Below are 24,399 nucleotides of genomic sequence, written 5' to 3'. Positions count from 1 at the left end.
CCATCAAAACCATACCGCAAACGTCCCTACGTAAAATGTTGTTTTTTTAAATAAAAAAACTATAACAATATGATACTCTAATTAAAGAGAAAAACATGCTCGTTTTTATGGTGTAATTTCTTTAAAAAAATATTAGCATATGAAAAAGTTATTAATGTTTAAAATTAATGAGAAAAGTTGAGTTAAAAAATGAAAATAAAAATCACATAAGAGTGAAAGAATAAGGATTATAGTTGTAACTATTTTTTAATTTTACAAAAGTTAATCAAAGTGAAAGGATTAACGTAACTTTTTATTTGTTGATTATTTGTAAATTCCTTAAAACCAAATGTCTTAATTTGTCATTGTCTCATACATTATCTATCTATACTATATATAATACATCAAACAAGGGCAAATTAAGACACCTATTTTTAAGTAATTTACAACATTTAAAGCATGAGATACATGTGTTAGTAATGGTAAACTTGTCTTTTAAACATAATTCATTCAACTTACAAGTTTGGTCCCTCATCTTTAACCATATTATGTTTTTAATTTAAGTTGTAAACTTACTTCCCACCCATAATTTTCAAACGACTATAGCCTTTTCAAACGTTAATATTTTTATAAAATAAAATTACACCATAAAAACGAGCATTTTATTCTCTTTAATTTGGATATGACTAAATGGATGCCCGCGCGATGCGGCGGGGAACGAAAATTATAGTAATCATGTAATAACTGTGGATGTTCAAGGTTCGCTTGAAACCGTGAAAATGTTTGAACCAATCATCACTTTTGGTCAGCCGGTTTCCGAATGTTCAAACCATAGCAACCGGTTTGGTTTGTGGTTTATACAGAATATTGACATATAAAACCGGACTAGACGGTAAACTTAATATTGAAGCTCAATGCATGAAACAAAACCGTTAGTAACGATAAAGTTTAAAGTTTCTACGGTTCAATTTCGGTTCTCAATGACAAAAAATCGAACCAACAGTTTGGCAAACGATATAACTTGGAAACCGTTAAAACCGAATTGTAACACCCATATGTAGTATGTTAACTTTTTTATCTAAAAAATTATAGCAATCTCATTATCAAATTAAAGACAATAAAATGCTCATTTTTATGGTGCAATTTTTTATAAAAAATATTAACGTATGTAAAAGTTATGACCGTTGGAAAATCGTTGGCGGGAAGTTATTTACAATTAAAACTAAAATGAATATATAGGTAAAGATAAAGGTCCAAAGTAGTACCATTTCTTAAATTTACAAAAGTTGCTTAAAGTTGATGGGGGCAATGTTGTAACTATTTCAAGACATATTTTTAATGGACAAGTTTGTCTCTCTCTTACATGCTATATAAGGTGTATATTATGCATTAAAATTTGTTAATCCCTTAAAATTAAGGTGTCTTAATTTGCCCTCCTTTCATATATTATATATAGTGTAGATATTGTTATAATTTTTTTCATTTTAAATAAATTAATATGTTGCGTAGGGGTGTTCAGTGTCGGTTTTGATGGTTTTTAAGTTAAACTTGCGAGTCCAACTGTTAATACTGATTTTTTGTCGTCCAAAACCAAACTCAACCATTGAAAGTTGAAACCGAACCATTACTAACGGCCTGGTTCCAGTTTGGTTTCAGAGATTAAACTTTAATAATAAATTTAGTTTTATTTAAATGTACAATCAATTTTAACTAAACACCAACATAATATGATACTAGAGATGATCATAAATAAAAATAATAATTTTAGCCACATAAATGGTAAATATTAATGAAAGATCTAGGACGTGAAATAATAACAACAAAAATCACAAAATAAATTAAATTTTAACTATATCTAATATATATTACAAAACATATCTAATAATTAATAATAAAAACCATTAAAATGCATTCAACATTTACAGTCTGGTTTGGTTTCATATAGCTAGTTGCCAATATAAACCGCGAACCAACCGTTCACTACGTTTTGAAAATTTTGAAACCGACCAACAAACCGAAAGTAAAAAAAGAAAATGAAAAAAGAAGTCAAACCAATGATCGGTTTAAACGATTTCAAGGTTTTAACCGAACCATAAACACTTATATTTGTTACGTGATTAACAGGTTCAAACACCCACTGCATCGCGCGGGCACCCGTCTAGTACTATATATAATACATCAAAAAATGGTAAATTAAGACACTCATTTTTAAGTAATTTACAACACTTAAAGTATGAGGTACATGTGTTAGTAAGTGTAAACATGTCTTTTAAACACAATCCATTCAACTTACAAGTTTGGTCCCTCATCTTTAACCATATTATGTTTTTAATTTAACTTGTAAACTAACTTCTCACCCGTGGTTTTTAAACGACTATAGCCTTTTCATACGTTAATATTTTTATAAACAAATTGCACCATAAAAACGAGCATTTTATTCTCTTTAATTTGGATATGATATTGTTGTAATTTTTTTCATTTTAAATAAATTAATATGTTACGTATGGATGTTCAGTGTCGGTCGGTTTTGATGGTTTCACAGTTTAAACTTTAATAATAAATTTAGTTTAAAATAATTAATAATTTAAATGTATCATCAAATAATATGATACTTGAGATGATCATAAATAAAAAATGATAGTTTTAGCCACATAAATGATATATATTAATGGAAGATCTAGGACGTGAAATAATAACAACAAATATTACAAAAAGAATCATATTGCAATTAGGTTAATTTACAGTCTTTTCTGGTTTTATATGGCCGGTTGCCGATATAAACCGCGAACCAACCGTTCACTACGTTTTGAAACTTTTGAAACCGACCAACAAACCGAAAGTAAAAAAGAAAAAGAAAAAAGAAGTCAAACCAACCGATTTAAACGATTTCAAGGTTTTAACCAAACCATAAACATTTATATTTGTACATGATTAACAGGTTCAAACACCCACTGCATCGCGCGAGCACCCGTCTAATGTATAGTATAAATAGGGGATAATTACGCTTTAAATATTGTGATTTTTTGGATGGTTTTCTTGTGTTCAGCAAAAACCAATAATAAAAATATAATGTAAAGCTTCAAAATATTATTAAGATATTAATGGCATAACAACAAATTTCTTAGTTGAAAAGAAAAACAATTCTAGATTTTGACAAAACCTGGTGCTTGTAATAACTTTCCTGTCTCTCTCTTAAATTCTTTTATTTGATTTCAACCGCACAATGGAAGTTAACAACTCTTTAAGGCTGAGGGGTATGGGGGGCTCTAATGGGGGCGCGAGTGGGGGCTCCAGTCAATAATATTGTGACGTGTGGCAGAGAGAGAAACTGGATAAGGGGGGTGTTGGAGCCCCCGTTGGAGCCCCTGGCCCTGATGTGGAGGGGCTCCAGCAGAGGCTCCAGCGGATTTTTTTTTTATTTTTTATGAATATATTCAAAAAACGTATTATTAAAAAAACCTATAAATTATTAAAAAAAACACACATTTTTTTTAAAATTCAAATTACAAAAAAAACATACTAAAAATTAAACAAACAATAATACTTAATAATAACACTAATCTAATACAAGATCATCGGGTCGCCTCGCCCACAAATGTTCAACCAACTCATGTCGAAGATCCCCGTGTATCTCACGGCTACCTAGCATCCCAGGAAAACCATGTTTTTCTGCGTGCACCTCATATATGCGTTGGATGTCATACATTGTAGGTTTACGCAGATATCTCCGAGCGTAAGTCGATATGACTCCTACATATAATATATATTACAAAATGTAATAAATATTTAATAAAAAGTAAAATTAATGTTTTTTACATTGGCAGAAAAAATGAAGGGATTCACGTGCAACCCTTTTCGACATCTGTAAATACTCATCCAAAGCGTCCGACGAGATGCCGTACGCTAATTGACGGATAGCAACCGTGCATTTTTGAAGAGGGGTAAAACCGGGGAGACCCCTAGCATCCTCCCTTTGTTGAAAAAAGGGATACCGTGCCTCTAAATCACTTGCTATACGCATGAACAATTGTCTGCTCATTCGGAAACGAGTTCGAAAATCCGACTCCTCATATACCGGTTGAGGGCTAAAATAATGCCTAATCAAAGTATCGTTAGCACCCGATCGATCACGATCACGAGGTGGTGCTCTAACCCTCGGGAGTCGAGGTTGATGGGCTTGATTTTGCAAGAGATTGACCACGGTTGCGGTCAAAACTCCCCCTACATGAAGAAGCAAATCATCCTCTTCGGAGGAGTCGGAATCAGACGAGTACGACGACATTATTTTAAAAAAAAAAATTGGGAAGATGGGTTGATTTTGGGTTTTTTTTTGAAGTTGTGGTAATTGTTTTATATGAAATGGGTTATATATAGGAAGAAAAAACTTTTTTTTTATTAAATAAGAGCCCAACGGCTCAATTTAAATGTCCAACGGCTCTTTCACGTTTTCCCATGCCCCTTTACGCCATATTCGTCCCGCGAAGGTGCTTGCGCCTGCTTTGTTTTTCGTGCTCGCGCCCCTCTCGCGCCCCGGGGGTCTGGTGCTAGCGCCTGGGGGCGCGAGCGGAGGGGCTCTAGCGCCCCCGTTGAAGCCCCACACCCCTCAGCCTAACACACTTCTGTACCTAGCGCCTTAAAGGTTGAAAAAAGAGTACCAACGAAAGACGCTTTATCTGTCTTACTTGCGAATTATGGTGGGAGGGGGACCATGAGAGTCGGCTTGCGGGTATATTATCCTAATAACTAATAAGGTACTAGTCCACCAATAAGGGAGATGATAGAGATAGAGATGAAAGATGTAGCGGTGTGTGAGGGGAGAGAGACCAGCGGGTCGTGTTTGGCAGCGACGAAGCTTGGACAAGTTTGTCGCGGGGGGGGGGGGTACTCAATATGTATTAAACTATGGGGGCCGGGCTCAAATTTTCGTCCAAAAAAGGGTAAACTTATACTACGTATACAAATTTTCGGTCGAAAAAAAGGTCAATTTACACTACAACGTAAAAAACCGGAAGAGAAGGGGGGGCGCCCTAAGTAAGCTTCGTCCTTGGAATTCGGGTACCGCCACCAATGGGAGCTTTTTCTGACCGGTAGTCAACATGGTAGCGGGTTATGGTGTTTTTGTCGGTGAGCACCGCTCTCACCTTTATATTTATTATACATAAAATGAATATTGTAAAATTTGGTGTCACAAGGTTTTGTTGGTCCATTTGGCGGCACATGGTTTGCCGATTTAGTGTTTTTTCCTTTCGTTGTTAAATATGTGTCTTTTTTTTGGTTTTTTAAATGTTGTTTATACGGTAGCGAATATCACTGATGCCGAGTGAATTCAAACGACGCCCCCGTCGTAACGCTCGGGTCTTAATGCTGCCTTAGTTGCAACACTCGGGTTTTATCTACACCCGGGTTTTTACGACAATGCTCGGGCTTTTACCTACGCCTGGGTTTTACAAATGTAACGAACGTAACCGATACTAACTGAATTATCGTCGACTCGCCGCCGTAACGTTTGTTTTTCACCAACACCCAAATTATACCAACAACGCTCGGGTTTACCAATCCCCGGTTTTTACCGACAACGCTCGACTTTTAGCAAACTCGCGGGTTTTACAAAGTGTATAAAAACGTCTTTTTAAATATTTTAGTTTTTTATATGTTAATTTGATGAATTTCATTTTAGGGCTTAATTCTAATACCGTAACAAACGTAACTAATACCGCCTGAATTGTGTCGACTTTTCGTCACAACGCTTTGGTTTTACCAACATCAGGGTCTTACCGACCGAATAAACGTCGTTTTTAATATTTTAAGTTGTTTTATCGGGTTTTATCAACGGCCGAGTTTTAACGCTCGTGCTATACAAATGCCCATTTTATTTTACCAGCATCGCTTGGGGTTTACTGAAATATATATAGGTTTTACAATTATATATAATTCACGAATTATATATTATATACTTCAAATCATAACATTATATGTTATAGCTTATCTGATATCAATGTTAAAATTTTACACATGTAAAAATTAAATGACTTGATTTGAAATACGTCAACACCATAAAAAAATTTTGTTTTAAAATATTGCAATAGTATAAAGTATATTAAAACTGTTTTTAAACAAGCTAACAACTTTTTTTATATAATAGTAAAAATAATTTTACTAGTAGTATACCGATGTTTATATATTGTATTATTGTACATGTATTATCTTTATAAGAGGTAGATTCCATAGTTCAAACTATCTGTTGTATATGTATAATTAAAGAAATTTATTCTCTATATTACTTTTTGGAACTTTTTTATATAAACACATGTAAGAGACTCTTACTAAGAGTCATTTTAATAAATAAAAATAATAATAACCACCCCCCTCTCTCTTTTGTTTATTACAAAAGTGTGTTGTTTATTAAAACATCTTTAGAGAAAAATTACGTAAAAGTGATTTTTTTTCTTACATGTAAATTTGAGTTTTTATATGCAAAACTTATAATTTTTCATTTTGTCATTTTTTTTTCATGGGTTCCAAATAAACCTATATTTAACAAACACATAAACAAGATTTTGGACAACCCAACTAGGCGACAGGCAACTACCCAAGTACAAAACATTAACAAACCATGATTAAGACCATAATCGCTATTGCAGCCCAACATAGACTCTATGTCATGATCTTAAAAAGTTTCTATGTCCTTTATCGTAAAATAAATTCTTATTAACACCCAGCTAATTTTCTCCTACTTACATTCAAATTTTTGTAGTAAACAGATTCCTAATAGTCGCATAGGGGCCTGATAATATGTTTGTTTACGCGATCTTATTTCTCCATATGTGATTATGATTTTTAGTTGATTATAGCATCTCATGATCCTAGTTAAAATAAAAACTTCAACAATGTTACATCCTTGTATAGATACACAATGTAGCATCTTTCGTTTATTATTCTTTCATTGATATGTCGTCATTTTTTACTCGTTTTAATTTATTCATCTTCTAGTTATAATTTATGATTGAATTTGCTAGGACTGTCTAAGAAAAGGTGATTCCTCGTGCCTTTATTTTATCCAAGTAAACCATGTGTAAACAACTATATTATATCTTTATGACACAAAACACTATTGGATCAAACGACAAAGGCAACGTAGTTGAATCTTGAAAAATATATAGCGTCTCCCGATAAAATGTAAATTGCAATTTATATATCACAGACGTTCAGGCCTCGTATGCAGGCCTTTTCGCCTTCCACCTAAGCTACAAAAGGCCCATATTCCATTCATGTTACATGAGTCATAATTTGTATAAAAAGTCGTTTCGTATATAATCTTTATGTTTTCTAATGATTGAATTTGCCGTTTTTATCGGACAAATTAAGTATCTAATATAGTCATTATGTATATGGTCTTTTAAGTTTTGACTATGTGATATTTTGCAGTTTTAGCAACAATTTTAATTATTTTTTTTTATATGACAGTATGATCTTTACCTCTTTGTGATGTTTCAATGTTGGGTTTCTCTCTGTCTAGATTGCCATATTTTTATGGATAAATACAATCACAAATCGTCAAGATTTTGGTGGTTAGTTTTTCAAAATATGCAAAAGTTGGTTAGAATGGTAGAAGGCCGCTATGCCAGTGCTCAACACGGGTTAGCTGTTTTCGACACAGATTACATCATAATAAATAATAACTTTTCAAAAACTATAGAAAATAAAAAAGAAAAATTAAAATCACTAGGAAAACTTCAAACCTTTTCTCAATCCTATTTCTAGACTTGCTCACTTCATAACAGGCCGATTCAAATCGAACAGTTTAATGCAATGGTGACTGAACCGATTAATATTCAATACCCTCATGTCCATCAAATTCACTAAGTCCTAATATTTTCTCAATTACACCCTCTGCAATCAACCTATCTACTAACAAAAGATCTTCCAACACCATCTTATGCTGGCTCACGGATCGGTTGGTCAAATGGTCAACGTCTACTTTCTCCCTAGCTACTATATCCGAGCTTTTTCTCAATGGCGTGTTTAAGCATGTTCCAAACACAAGTCTTCTGTTGCACCCTTTTACTGTATTCAGTTCTCGTTTATCGACTTGGGGTATATCCTTTCGAGGAGACATAACGAAGTAATCCCATTTAGGCTCCAAACCTACATCATACGTTGAATTAAACGGCCAAAACAGTGGTGTATCCGCATTATAATCTTCCAAATCCATGACTTCTGATGAGTAATCAGAGCTAGAAGATGAAGAAAATGACTGCTCATCACTACCATCACTAAAATCAGTTGACTTTGACTTTGACCTTTTATCCAAAGTTTGACCATAACATTCTGAGCCTAGCCACAAAACAACTTCTTCCTCTAAATTCTCATTAACAATTTCATTCAAATTTTTGCTTTGATCAAGGACTAACGATGCTTCTTCGATCGGGTTTACTCTCGAACCATCAAAGAATATGGTTTTGGTGTTGAAAAGTGTATCGGATATTGGTGAATGTGTTGATAATAATGAAATGAACCAAGCATCTATCTTAAGATCCATGTAACTCGATAAACTGTTATCTTTATAACATGATGATGGAGATGATGCACCACTTGTTGATAACCATGTGCAGTTATCGCGGTTAAGTAATTCTTCTTTCCTCAAATTAATATCAAATTCAACATCTTCAAACTCACTTTTTTTCTTGAGTGTCTTGAAGTTTAATCTAAACACAGGATGTGTATTGCTGTCGAATTCAAGTTCTTGTGTCTGAACTTTAAGGTTGTTCCTAATGCACACCATGATGAACACTGTGATTTATATCATTGTTACTTGTCAGTATTCTTAGGATGACATCAAAGAAGAAAATGCCAAATTTGAGGATCAAGAAAGGAAATTGAATACAACTTATCAATGGTCCGACCTGTTGAACGAGACTTAAAAACCGAATTAACTTATTATTAGAGACATGCCCGATTCGAAATACATATTCAAAATATACAATTAAAAATGGTGGAAATCGGGTGTCTCTAATACACGTAACTACTTTTTTTTAAAACAAGTCGTTAAATTCTACATCAAATTAAATTTACATAACTATAATATTATGTTGGTTATTTTTAAAAGACTAAAAGTTAATTGATTTTTCTGAAAGGAATAAACAAAATTAAAAAGAGAGCATTTTACTTAACTAGCTAGAAAAATAATAGCAGAATTGATCTATAGATTAGTTCACAAACAACTTCATATATGTCACATTTGTAAGAAGTCTCAAGTTTGAATCTCACTATTTGAAAAAAAAAACGGAGTTAAAAAATTTGCAGTGTTTAAACAACTTCTCTACAGATATATTTTGGAAATATATATATATATATATATATATATATATATATATATTTACTCAAAACCGGTCCAACCACTTCACTACTCACCGGCTAGAGGCAGCTCTGGTTCCCCATTCCAACTAGTCTGACCAGGTGGTCTAGTGGTCTGGTCCGGTTTTAACAACATTACCAACAAGACTAACTAGTAACTACTTGTTCAACCTAGAAAACATGAGGAAACTAAATTGAACATTAAAAAAAAAAAAAAAAAGCTTCTAACACATGGTCTAATATGTGTTTATGTTTTCGAAATATTGACTGATTCTAATTATTAAACAACAAACAATTGCATGTAATGAAAAATCTGACGTCATACCTAGTGATGAAATGAAGGTGATATGGAAACTAGGTCTTTAGCGGCAGCACCGTCGTGGATATGGTAATTTCCCGCTTTGAGAATATAAGCAACGGTGGCTGCTTCTTTTACTGCCTTTTGGAACACTAGCCGTAGTTCTCGGGCACTAAGACATCGTGTGTAAACCAATTTAAACGAGTGTTGCATAGGCATACTTTTTATGTGGGCCATTAGCAACCCAATAACTTTTTGTTTAGAGCTTAAACTGATTTGAAATTTGAAGCCTTTTATGTTCCAAGGGCGCTAGTTTAGAATTTAGATATGTAGCTTTAATCTTAGTTCATTTTGGGTCGAACTCTCAGGCCCAGCTGAAAATTTAAATAGCTCGAATTCAACTTTTTAAGACAAGCTATAAACGAGCTTTAACTCGTTTCATAGATTTTTCCTTAAACATTTGATCATTTTTAACAATTAAAACACTTTGTTAACGCTATTTTTTTTAAAATCAAAGTATGAAAATATTAGTTAAAAAGTAACTCGTATTGCACAACAAAAAAGTAAATGATTAACCGTAGTAAATAACACGATTGTGTTATGAACCTAAATCAGCAAACCCAATTTAGGAGCCCAACTTAACTATTAGGCCCAACAAGTGAACCCACATTTGTGAACGGTGGAGGAACTATCACCGAATATTTGATCTCAAATGAATATTGTTAGTCGAGTAGTGATTGTTCTCTTTTTCCCAGGCTCCCAGCATGTTATGTATCTGATTTCCCATGCCTTTCTGTTATGATTCTTTTCTGTAATTTGATTCAGTGAAATATAATATACTCGTTCTTTTGCATGCCCGATTTCGACTATCGATCACTCTTTAGTGTCAAATTGAGTTCACTTCATTCTATATTTTAAAACACATTGCACGTAAGTAAAATAATTTAAGTTTCACATTATCTATTTTAAAAGTTTGGAGAAACAAAATAATAATAATAATAATAATAATAATAATAGTAATAGTAATAGTAATTCATCTGTAATGTTATTTTTATTTAATAATATAATATTACAAAGTTTAAGGATTCACAAGCCCTCAAGGCTCAAACTCAATAGCTTTAGTTGCCTTGTGCATGGGTCACTTAAGCTAAAAGGACAAAGGCCAAAGTTAAAGCTAACATAACATTATCGTCCTTTGTATTTACAAAATTTTCGGAAGCATGAATTCTTAATGCTAAATAACCACAAAATATCCAACCTCAAAACCACCATCGAATATTCCAATTTTTCATTGATTCCAATCCTCAATGTAAGAATCTAGAATCTATGTTGCACCCCCCATGCATCATCCAAACAACCCCTAATTGCATTACATAAAACAATCATCATCAATGGGGGGTTGCGTGTCTGTTCCCAATGCAAGCTATATCAAAAGAAGCAAAAACAGCCGTGACCAACCCGTTCCATCGGCCCGATTTAAACATAAACGCAAGAAACCACAAAGGCCTATATACATACGCCCCGCTCGTCTCATCCAAGATACAGCTGGGAAAAACATATATGATCGTTATGAAATCGGGAAAGAGCTCGGTAGGGGTGAGTTTGGGGTGTCTTATGAATGTCAAGACATCACAACGGGCGAAAGAGTGGCGTGTAAGAGGATATTGAAGAGCAAATTAAGGGCGGAAATTGATATTGAAGATGTGAGAAGAGAGGTGGCTATATTGAGATATATGCCTATGCATCCTAATATTGTGAGCTATAAAGATGTTTATGAAGAAAGAGATGCGATTTATTTACTCATGGAGCTTTGTGAAGGTGGTGAGCTTTTCGATCGGATTGTTGCGAAAGGTCATTACACCGAACGAGCGGCTGCTCTTGTTATCAAAACCATTCTTGAAGTTGTCCAGGTTATTATTAATTATCTTCGTGTTCTATACTAAGTTCTTGGTTTCAATTTCATGAAAGAATATAGTCAAAAATGGGTATTCAATGTATTAAAAATAGGAATGATTGTTGAGCTAGTAGTTCGGTTCAATGATTCAAGTACCCACCCGCAGTCAACATGAAATACAAACTAGAAATGTGTCAATTTGTAACTTATATACAGATTAACGATTGAAGTAAAAGGTACTCTCAATGAAAGCACCAACAAAGTGAACGGCTAATTCACGACTAGAATTAGTAAATAAAACTGTTATTAGATGAACCAAATCTTTGTCGTCTTAACGGAACGACTGCAAGATAGAAAAACCAAAACTGATAAAGAACTCGAAGGAGGGATGGGAGAACAGATTCACAGAGTATGAAATGTGAAGAAGAAGCCAAACATTCTAACGATATTAATTCATGATCTTTTCCTCTTGTTTCCCTGTTTATATCATGCATCAAGGTTTATTGGACCGGTAGATTGGGCTGCTCAAATGGGCTTTATGATTGGGCTTAGATAGCTCATTTCATAGATTAGATTTGGATTCATACAAAAAAGTTAATGCTCCTATAATTGTTTGGCTTTCTTAAAACAATATAAATAAATCTATAACATTATAGTTAAAAAATTCCAAATTCTGTTATAGATGTTGTATAAGTTTATAATGTGCATCATTTATATGTTTCACTTTTAGACATATTTGATATGGTATAAACATATATGTGTAGGCGTGCCACAAAAATGGAGTTATACATCGCGATTTGAAACCTGAAAATTTCTTATACGATCATAAAGGCGAACAAGCATCTCTAAAAGTAATCGACTTTGGTCTCTCTATATTCTTTGAGCCCGGTATGTCTTCAAAAACAACTTTTACTTGCTTGTTTTCTCGTTGTTGCCTATTAGTTTTAGTATCATAAACAAAATAAGAAGGTTGTGAACTAAAGGAAAAAATTACAAAAAATTGATGCTGTAATAAGGAACTAAGGAAACAAATAGGATTTGACATGAGCATGGATTTGTACTTCTGTTTTGTATGGCATCTTTGTCACACCTTCATTGTACCATATAGTGTGTATTATTAAGATAAAAACATGTAAGATAAAAACTATATATGTAATTATAGATATGTATCTTACCCTGAAGAAATTGATTTGTATGTAGGACAAAGATTTAGGGAGGTCGTCGGAAGCCCGTTTTACATGGCACCTGATGTACTAAAACGGAATTATGGAGAAGAAATCGATGGTATGGAGCGCTGGTGTCATTCTTTACATCTTGCTTTGTGGAGTTCCTCCTTTTTGGGCAGGTATGATCATTTTATAGGGTTGTATGTAATTAGATCAAACTATACGAAATTTCATTCAATAATATGAATCTAGCATATTCTAGTTTCTCACATTTTGGTCTTTTGTATGGGACAATTTACAGAAACTGAAGAGGGAATTTCTCAAGCAATAATAAAGGGTGACATAGACTTCATTAGGGATCCTTGGCAAAAGGTTTCTAAAGACGCGAAAAAACTTGTAAAGGGCATGCTCGATCAAAACCCACACGATCGACTCACAGTTGAAGAAGTCCTTGGTATGATTTAGATGAAGTGTGCACTACTAGAAAACAGATTTTCATCGAACGAAAAGATGCCCCAAAAAAATTAAAAGCAATTTACAGGTCATCGTCAACAGTCTACTATAAATAAAAATGAAAATTTTTATAAAATATAATATTTTGTGGTTTGGCCGTAATGATTTTTTGGTAATTTCTGATGGAATAGTAGAGAAAAATAAAAAACCAAAAGAGAAAGAAAAAAAACTAAATTTTGCAAGATTTAATCTGACTACCGGTATCTTTTATTGATTATATTTTAGAATAGCGTTTGCTCCATACTTTTCACTGTCTTATTATTGACAATTACTTACAAGCACTTGCTATACAATGCGACAAAGTTCTCCATATATGATGACCCTCTTATATGACATGAAATCGTTTAGAGAAAAAAAATTTCAGTTTCTCAGATATTATTTTTTATAGAATTTTTGGTTCATGTTTTTTGTTATATAGCGACAGCTATATTATTAATAACTATCTAGTAAGAAATTAGATATTGCGTAACATCAATACAAATCAACCAATAAAAAAAAGGCGGAACAAACAGACATCGGTATAATGTGACTAAAATTAACCTAAAATTCTACAATAAAGATACTAGATGACCTTTGGTAACATGTGCCACAGAAAATCAATGGATTCAAAATGCCCACAAGGTCCCCAATATTTATTTGGGAGAAAATGTACGATCAAGAATTCAACAGTTCTCTTTGATGAACAAATTTAAAAAGAAAGTGATTAGGGTAAGTTAATTAAATTTATTAACCTTTTTATTTTGCTAGTTTGAAGTCAAAACTTTGACAATCTTTTTGGTTTGAACTTTGAACTTAGGTAGTTGCAGAAAACTTGTCACATGAACAAGTTGATGGTCTGAAACAAATGTTCAATGAAATGGACAAGGACAAGAACGGATCGCTTACGTTTGAAGAGTTTAAAGACGGTTTGTGTTCGATTGGAGATCAACCACTTGATGATCCTGATGTTCGGATGTTAATGGATGCTGTAAGTATCATGATCATTCAATACTGTGAAACTGGGCATTTGTGAATTGTGACCGCTAGTGATAGCTAATCAAAATCAGAAAAGAAGAACAGAGGGAAAATTCATCAATCTCATAGCTGATTATCTCATTAACAGATTCAGTTATTATACAACAACTAACGATCTAACAGTCTAACTATCTCATAGCTTGCGGTTGGTACAACATTCTATGATCTTTAGCAAGGGGGGTAATTGACCACTTTAAAAGCGATACATGAAACACAGGGTGAATTTGGGAATCATGAACGGACCATAGAATCTGGGATCTAACTTTGAATATGGTTGCTTCCTGACTGAAGTTTGGATATATTGTTGCAACTTCAGGTACACAAAATCACCCACTTTAAAATGTCTTTATGTTCTATTGGCATCTGCATACGGTTTCTTGCAACTTGTAAGTTTGTTTTCAGTTGTTGGATCATCATTTCTCTTTCCCGATGTAACTCTTCTACTTCACCCACCGTTGTGTCATTAGGAATAAAAGGTAGGTGCAATGGGGGTTTGCCATACAATGCCTCAAAAGGAGTCATTTGGATTGCAGAGTGGTATGTTGTATTATACCACCATTCTGCAAGTGGTACCCATTTAACCCAATTTCTGGAAGCATCCATGATCATACTTCTGAGATAAGATTCAAGACACCTGTTGACGACTTCAGTCTGCCCATCACTTTGAGGGTGATAAGCAGTAGATAGGGCTAGTTGCACCCCCTGCAATCTCATGAACTCCTGCCAGAACTTACTTAAAAAGATTGGATCTCTGTCAGAGACAATTGTTATAGGATTGCCATGTAGCTTGAATATGTTGTCTAAGAAAACCTGAGCCAAAGTAGTGGCAGTAAAGGGATGACACAAGGGAATAAAATGACTGTACTTAGTCAACCTGTCCAGCACCACAAAGATGGTGTCTTTCCCCTGAACTTTTGGCAGGCCACTAATAAAGTCCATGGATATGTCACTAAAAACATGAGTGGGAATAGGTAAAGGCTGTAAGAGGCCCGCAGAGGCTAAAGTTTCATACTTTCCTCTCTGACATATTGCACATGTCCTTACAAACTCCAAAGCATCTTTGGAGCAACCCTTTCAATAACAAAAAGAAGTGAGTCTTTTAAGAGTAGGAATAAAACCTGAATGACCCCCCACAGATGAAGAGTGAAACAATTGTAACATATCTCTTTAAAGGCCCTCATCTTTTCCAATATACAGCTTATCTTTTCTTGTTAATAATTGATGCTGCCATTTATAATGAGGAACTTGAATACCTTGATCCAACTGTTGAATAATATTTTGTGACTTTGGGTCAGAATTCCAAGAAGCCTTAATCCTTCCCAATAACAGTGGGTCAATGGAACTTATTCCCATTTCAAACAAAGCCATACCACTCACTCTAGATAACCCATCAGCAACCACATTCTCTACTCCCTTCTTATAGACAATTTCATAAGTATACCCCATAAATTTAGTTAACCAAGTTTGTTGCAGGGGAGTAGTCACTTTCTGTGAAAGTAGGAACTGAAGACTCTTTTGATCTGTCTTAATTACAAACTTCTTAAGCAGTAAATAATGATGCCATTGCTTAACTGCCATTAGAATAGCTAGAAGTTCTTTCTCATAAACAGACATTAATACCTGTTTAGTAGACAAAGCTTTGCTGATATATGCAATGGAATGATTCTCTTGCATTAATACAGCTCCTAGTCCTTTGGATGAGGCATCAGTTTCCACCACAAACTCTTTATCAAAGTTAGGTAATGCCAGGACTGGTGCAGTAGTTAGAGCATTTTTGAGTTGATCAAATGAATATTGAGCTGCTCCAGTCCACTGAAAAGAATCTTTTTTTAGCAGATCAGTAAGTGGCTTAGCTAGGACTCCAAAAGATCTTATGAATCTTCGATAATAGCCTGCAAGGCCTAAAAAACCTCTGAGTTGCTTCAAACTTTAAGGGCAAGGCCACTGTTGAACTGCTATGATCTTTTTTGGATCAGTGGCCACACCTGATATAATGTGGCCCAAATATTCCACCTGAGACCCCCCAAACGAACATTTGGATCTTTTAGCATATAGAGAATGAGTTTTGAGCAGATTTAGGACTTCTTCCAAATGAATAAGATGAGTTTGCATATTAGGACTATACACTAGAATGTCATCAAAAAATACCAGAGTGAATTTCCTCATAGTAGACTTGAAAGTGTCATTCATAAGTGCTTGGAAGGTTGCAGGGGCGTTGGTAAGCCCGAATGGCATTACCACAAACTCAAACAGACCCTGATGTGTTCGGAATGCAGTTTTATGGATATCTTCGTCTGCCATTCTTATTTGATGGTAACCAGCCCGTAGATCTAACTTAGAAAACACAGATGCTTGTCCCAACTCATCCAACAATTCCTCAATAAGTGGAATTGGATATCTGTTCTTCACAGTCTCATCATTTAACCTCCTATAATCCACACAGAACCTCCAAGAACCATCTTTTTTCTTTACTAAAACCACTGGTGAGGCAAAAGCACTATGGCTATGCCTGACCACCCCAGAATCTACTAACTCTTTAGTTAGGGTCTCAATCACATCTTTCTGAATTGCAGGGTATCTATAGGCTTTAAGATTGATTGTAGTGTTTTCCTCTTTAAGGGTGATTTTATGATCGAATGCCCTTTTGGGAGGAAGAGTAGTTGGAGAAGCAAAAACATCTTCATATTTCTTTAATAATGACAGAAGGGCAGGATGGTCATTTACCTCAGAAATAGTAGCAACATGTTGGAAATTGCTACTGTTGTCTGTTTGAAGACTGAATAATTGTGCACTAGCTAAGCTAGCAGGTTGATTGAGTAACCCTTGTAGCTTCTTAGGAGAACATCTCGTTAGAGAATTAGAATCAACAGCCTTTAATTCAAACATTAAGTCTCCCACTTTGAATTTCATGACCAAATCTTTGAAATTCCCACGATATCGTTCAGTGTCTGTAACCATTGAACTCCCAACACCATGTCATAACTGGTTAATGGTATTAACATCATGTCAGCTCTAAACCAGTTACTCTGCATCACCCATCTAAAATTCTCACACAATTGGGTACAACACATTTTGTTACCATTAGCAATAGTAATGTTCAAGGAAGGGACTTGAACAACATGACATTTAAGTTTAAGTGCCAGATTCAAGTCTAAAAAATTGTGGGTAGAGCCTGAATCTATCAAGATGTGTAATGTTTTTGTACCAATTGACCCTTTTACCCTCATAGTAGAATATGAGGACACACCCATAATAGCATTCAAGGAAATCTGAGGGTCATTATTAGGGTTGGGCTGATATACTATCTCTTCTAAATCATCATCCATATTGTCAGTTTCACTTAGTTCTATAACAAACATATGCTTAGATTTACACACATGCCCAGGAGTAAATTTTTCATTACATCCAAAACATTCACCTTTAGATCTTTTTTCTTCATATTCTTTAGGCGACAACCTCTTGTAATTCTTATTAGGAGCACTAGGTGTAGGTAACAATGATACTTTATTAGTACTAGGAGTCTGAAATCCTTTTGATGCACTATTAAAGGTATTAGCAGATGGTTTAAAAAATCTACCATTATTCTGAGAAACATGAGGATGCATAGCTTGATTTGATTCATCTTGCAGTCTAGCCAATAAGTATGCCTCAAGTAAGTCTTTGGGTCGAAGGAGTCTTACCGGATACCCTATTTCAGGCTTCACAGCTCTCAAGAATAGACTAACAGTATAGTCTTCAGGCAAAGAAACTCTTGTCAACCACAGATCGAATTCTTGGCACAGTTCTTGTAGGCTCCCAGTTTGTTTTAGTGCAACTAGAGCCCCTATAGCATCATGCTTTAGCTGATCAGCAAATCTGCTGGTTAAAGATCTTACATAATCTTGCCACAACAACCCTCTAATGGTTCCTCCCCTGAATCTTACAAAAGATTGATGCCACTGAAGTGCAGGGCCTTCAAGATTGATAACAACAAATCGGATCTTGAGTCTCTCAGGGGTTTCATCTACATCAAAGTATTGATCTACTTTACACAGCCACCCTTCCAAATTCTCACCATTAAACTTCGGGAATTCGAGCTTAGTTAGGCGGTTATTGTTTCTGTAATAACCTCCTTCACGCTCTTCATTACCGTGAATTTCTCCATCAGTATATTGAAATTGTTCTTGATTTGTATGTTGACGACTTGTACTTTGGCCGCCATTGATGCTAGCTTGCACGAGTTTTAGAATCTCAGCCAGTTGTGATGAATTCTTCTCAACCATGGATTGCAAATTGTGAAGAGTTGCATCATGATTATTGAGTCTGGTTTCGATCTCCTGGATTTTAGTGGATTCTTGATTACGAGTATTTGTCATATTATATTCTTTTAAGACAGAATTGACCAATCGATGATCAATTTTCAAGGATTTGAAACGAAATTGGACAAGAAATGAACCGAACAAGTGGTTAATTTCAGAGTTTTGGAAAAAAATTGGATAGAAATTGATCGACAGATGATCAATTTCTGGGAAATTGAATCGAAAAGAAGAAAGAATTGAAGCGGATTGAACAAAGATTATCAGAATTGTCACCGGAAAGCGTTTCCGAGAGGACCGGAAAGCTTTGATACCATTGATAGCTAATCAAAATCAGAAAAGAAGAATAGAGGGAAAATTCATCAATCTCATAGCTGATTATCTCATTAACAGATTCAGTTATTATACAACTATCGATCTAACAGTCTAACTATCAAAATGTCACAAACAATCCCTATAGTTATCACTATTACAGAATTACCCTTCAACTACTAACTATTAAAAGTTGTCAGAATTGGCCCTTGTAAACATTTATGTGTAACATCTAGGAAAGTCATAAAATTTATGACAGTTTTGTAACTGAAATTTTTACAGTCAATCAAAAAATTAGCAACTAGCTCATATCTGGCTGCAAATTTTACGACTGCTTTTAACTTTTTACACACAAATTTTAAAAAGTAATTAATCAAGATTACATAATAAATATGTTACATGATTTGTACATTAGACTTTAATGTTGTAAATTTACACATTTATTTTATATTTTTGAAGGCTGATCTTGACAAAAACGGTGTACTGAGTTGCGAGGAATTTATGATGGTTGCGATTCACTTAAAACGAATTAGCAACGATGATCATCTTCGTCAAGCTTTCCACCATTTTGACAAGAACGATAATGGTTACATCGAGTTTGATGAGTTGAAGGAGTCTTTGTTTGAAGACCAAAACTCAAACAATGAGAAGCTAGTTATTGATATCATCCATGATGCAGACCTAGATAAGGTAATATATATAACCAATTTCTCTATCTCATGATAAATATAAGGTTTTCTCTTATCTTATCCTCCAAGCCCCTACACTACAAGTGAGATATTACTAAGCACGTTTGTTTGTTAAAGTAAAAATGTATGTGTTGTAGGATGGTCGAATCAGTTACCCGGAGTTTGCAGCGATGATGACGACAGGGATGGATTGGAAGATGGAATCTCAACAGTATTCGAGAGTGATGTTGAATGCAATTAGCGTGAAAATGTTCAAAGATCAATAGAAAATATACACTAACATTCAATGAATCTTAGAAGTTTGAATGTGGATGGAAGCAAGCCTAATACATTTTGTAAGCTAGAAAATGAATCAAAACCATTATAGAACTTGATCGTGGACCAAGATTACATCTTGCAAGTTATTACCAATCTAGTATAAACTGGCAAGAACTTGCAGTTTATATCGACTTAAAACTTCAAACAGAAAATAAGAACTCAACTGGAATTCTAACAACCTATGGTAAATGCTTTTTGGTCAGGTCATCGAAATATTTTGGGTTTTATAGTGTTGAAGTCGCCATCATATAGGTTACTTAATTAGTTTTTAGTTATACTTCTTTCAAGTAAATTAGTTCCAAACCCTAACACACATATATATAAGTTATACTTTATAAAATGACTTGTACCTGATCAGTTTCAAAAGGGCTACGATCAAAGAAAACATTAAAAAAAAAAAGTCTAAATAAACTAGAACCTGGAACAAACCTAGAATAAATGCCTTCACCACTTCAACCAAACAACTTTCTTTTAACATTTTCGTGCAAATAATATACGAGTTCACCATAGATACAAATTATTGTCAATCAAAATTTCCATATTATACGTTTTATACAAATTTCAAAAAACAATAATGTCGGTTGAACCCATCTAGCATAGGCAGTTTCTATTAATTTACATATATGTGTATCAAGTAACAAGAGCAAGACGAAGAACATACTAGAGATACATGTGTGTAATCTAGTGTATCAACGAAGGACATAATTGGGTCTACATATACGTAAAAAATCACACAATGTATGCAATTTAGTATGAATATAAATTCAACATTTTATTATTTGGTTTACATATATGTAATCTCATGCCCTGCTGGCGGTGCATGCATATAATGTATATATGTGTGAACTCTCGGGTGGGCAAAAGTAAAATTGCACTAATTTTGACGTTATTTTACTAATCTCGTGAAAATAACGTTAAAAGTGGGGGAAGGTTAATCAGGCATCATGTGGTGGCGTTGATAGCCGAAAGACAAGGGCACATGCATCAATCAGCCGGTGTCCCGATGATTGAGTGCTATGTGTCTTATGTCCAAGGCTTGATGCAAAACTACTATCGAGCCGGGGGTCTCATCGGAAGCAGCCTCTCTATCCCTATGGGGTAGAGGTAAGGTTGTCTACATCTTACCCTCCTCAGACCCTACCATAGCATTGCTATTGGTGGGATATACTGAGTACGATGATGATGATGATGATGATGATGATGATATATGTAATCTCAAAAATGTATTTTATGGTGTGTTTTCTAATGACAGTATATATTTATTATAGTATCGGATATTTTGACGAAGGTTGTTAGAATTACCCAAAAAGTATTGACCATAAAAAACAAATGTTCGGCTCCTCTTCTGAATGTAAGATGAATCAAGAGCATGTGTCATATTATACTAGACGGGTGCCCGCGCGATGCGGCGGGAAAAAGAATCATAGTAATCATGTTCGTTTGAAACTTTGAAAACGTTTGAACCAATCATCACTTTTGATCAGTCGGTTTCCGAATGTTCAAACCATAGCAAACAGTTTGGTTTGTGGTTTATACAGAAATTTGGCCATATAAAACCGGACTGGACGGTAAACTTATTATTAAGGCTCAATGCATGAAACCAAAACCATCAGTAACGATTTAGTTTAAAGTTTCCACGGTTCTCAATAACAAATAATCGAACCAACGGTATAACTTAGAAAACGTTAAAGCCAATTGTGAACGCCCATACGTAATATGTTAATTTTTTTTATTTGAAAAATTATAGCAATACCATACCCAAATTAAAGACAATAAAATGCTCGTTTTGATAGCATAATTTTTTATAAAAAATATTAACGTATGAAAAAGTTATGGTCGTTGTAAAATCGTTGGTGGGAAGTTATTTACAATTAAAATTAAAATGAATGTATAGGTAAAGATAAAGGTCCAAAGTAGTAACTATTTCTAATATTTACAAAAGTTGATTATAGTTGAGGGGGCAATGTTGTAACTATTTCAAGACATAATTTGTAGTGGACAAGTATGTCTCTCTCTTACATGCTATATAAGGTGTACTTTAAGCTTTAAAAAGTTGTAATTTACTTAAAAATGAGTGTCTTAATTTGTCCTTGTTTTATGTATTATATATAGTATAGATTTACCTTCTCATCCCTTCATCATGTTGTGTATAATATTATTTAAATAGCTCGTTGCTAGCATCGCTGCTCATTTTTCGTTTCGTATAGTTAAGCAAACTTATTAATAACTTAAGTTGCTTTGCCTCGAGCTGGTTGACTTGTATAAATATAAAATCCAACATCAAGATAAAAGTAGCTATTTCTTAGTCTCTTCTAAACTCTCCCGTTGCTTTAACTAACCAAGTAACTCGCTCGTAATATATTAATAGTTTGTTATTGTGCTACTTAAAACTTTTATAAAAGACAATACAAAATCATCGAAGTTTAAAAACAACGAGCCAAGTTAGCAAACCCTGAACTAGCTTGATGCCAACAAATAATAACTTATCCTACTATTCACGAGTCGCACCAGGCTCGGTTTAGACTCAAGCTTGAAAGTTGAAACTATAAAACAACACAAGTCCACTTAGACTCTATTTACAAAGTATTACAAATAAGTCACAAATTGTTTAAACAACCATAGCTCATCTTGATGCTTCAATGGATGAACTTTTCATGTGAAGAAGATAATATATATGAGAGAGAGAGAGAGAGAGAGAGTTGAAGGAATATTTATCTTTAAAAACGTATTTCAGTAAATGAGATAACAAGACTAAGATTATATGCTCAATCTACATGATCGTACATAACAGAAAAATAATTAATGCAAAAGATAACTTTTATTTTCTTAATTTTGAAAACGAAAGTTGAAATTTGTTACATGTTTAGGCTAAAAGTGTAGTTACTTTAACTTTTCATTTCATTTCTATTTTTTTCCCCTAATTAATTATTTTCAACATATTTTATTTTGTGAAAAAGTTTATAGAAAACAACTATAGACATCCATCCACGTGTTGTAAGATAGAGTGGTACTACGTGCAAGCTACGACAATTGTCAAAATCGAAACACTAGGGACCAAAGCATCTGCCACGCACCTTCCTCTGACTGAGACACCATACCGGCTAAAGCGCGTGTACATGCACTGACGGTTATAGAAAACCACCACCTACCAAACAGCTGTGGCCCTAGAAGAACGTGACTCTCAAACCTACGTTATAGCGCCTGACAAAACGTCGTGTTATTACTTTTCTTATGTGTGCTACACGTGGGTGGTCTGTAGCAAATACAAATACAAATAAAAAAATAAATCACATCATCAATTGATAACGTTAACAGTTTTTTTACAAATTAAACAAGTTACAATTTTTATTTTTTCTTTAAATAGAAACATATATATTACATCAACATAGCAGGTAGGCGGGCAACAAGCTGCGCCGCCACCCCTTTTTGAATTGCAAACCCTAACCTGCTAAAGACATACCCCTGCCCCTTTTGAGTCGACACATTGCTATGCACAACCCGTTGGACCCTGGTTAGGAAACAGATAGCTTCCGGTGCCAAGGAGCCAAAGGTATCAAAAGCCAGATGGACAAAAACATGTTGGTTCTCTTCGCAGGCTTTAGCATGTTTCTCCACCTTCTTCGTTTCAGCCCTTTTCATTGCTTGCCCAGCTACAAACTCATTATCCCTCAAACCAGCTAAGGGAGATACCCTTGTGAGGTCAACACAAGCGTGTTTTCCCTCGGCCCAACCAAAGACGAGCAAATCTGCCGGTCGTAGAGTGGATCTCCCTTCCGTGGGGTCTGTAAGGAAGTTTACGGGGGCTTCCTTTTTAACTGATATCCCAGCTCGCCTTAAGATGTCCCAAAGAACGTCTCGCACCCAATCATGTCGGTATTTGAACTCAGGCATCTCCTTGCAATGTACCGCATGCTCTCCGAATTTATCCAAGCAAGCCTTACGGCAGATCGGACATGTTTCGTCTTCTGGGTACATTGGGACCATCAAACGGTACTTAAGAATGGCCATATACTCGACCGCAGACATGCTTTGGCCCAAGCCATAAATCGGGATAACGGTCAGAAAATCTTGGGCATGAGGACCTTGTAAGCATTCAATAACCGCCTTCTGTCGGGGGGACAATCCAAAAACTTCTCCAAGGCTCTGAGCGATTTTGCCAAAAAGGGCATTCGCCAAAGTTTTTTCAGGCTTTGGTGGGGCGGTGTCCTTATTAGAGAAACCGCCAATGTCAAAGTATGGGAAAGCGCCATTTAGGCGTTCCAGGGCCTGCACGTAGTCTGAGTCCAGGTCGACAACTCCGCTATTCCTTAAGATGTGATTCTGTAGCTTCCAAGACTGAGCCCTCGACGCTACAAAAGCGTAAACCCCAACATTATGAGCCGAAAGAAGGCCTAAACCCCCCAAGCGCATCGGTAAAGATGCAAGTCGCCACTGAAGATCACCAAAGAATGAGCCTCCACATACAACTATGTCTTCGATGGCTTCTCGAAGCCCCTTATCAAAACAGGATACCGCATCATCCATCATATGGGGGTGGCATGTTCGTAACTTAAAAAGCAACTTAGCA

At 34.8% G+C, this 24,399-nt stretch overlaps 1 pseudogene; it reads left to right on the top strand.

Annotated features, from left to right (window-relative positions):
* Window positions 1-10,867: 10,867 nt before the first annotated feature.
* LOC143534195 (calcium-dependent protein kinase 24-like) lies at window positions 10,868-19,780 on the top strand (annotated as a pseudogene).
* Window positions 19,781-24,399: the final 4,619 nt, after the last annotated feature.

This window comes from Bidens hawaiensis, unplaced genomic scaffold, assembly GCF_021521415.1.
Source record: "Bidens hawaiensis isolate Kalapana, Puna unplaced genomic scaffold, B.hawaiensis_p1.1 tig00010124_1, whole genome shotgun sequence".
Classification (NCBI taxonomy): Eukaryota; Viridiplantae; Streptophyta; class Magnoliopsida; order Asterales; family Asteraceae; genus Bidens; species Bidens hawaiensis.
This window is presented reverse-complemented; position numbering and strand designations above follow the sequence as displayed.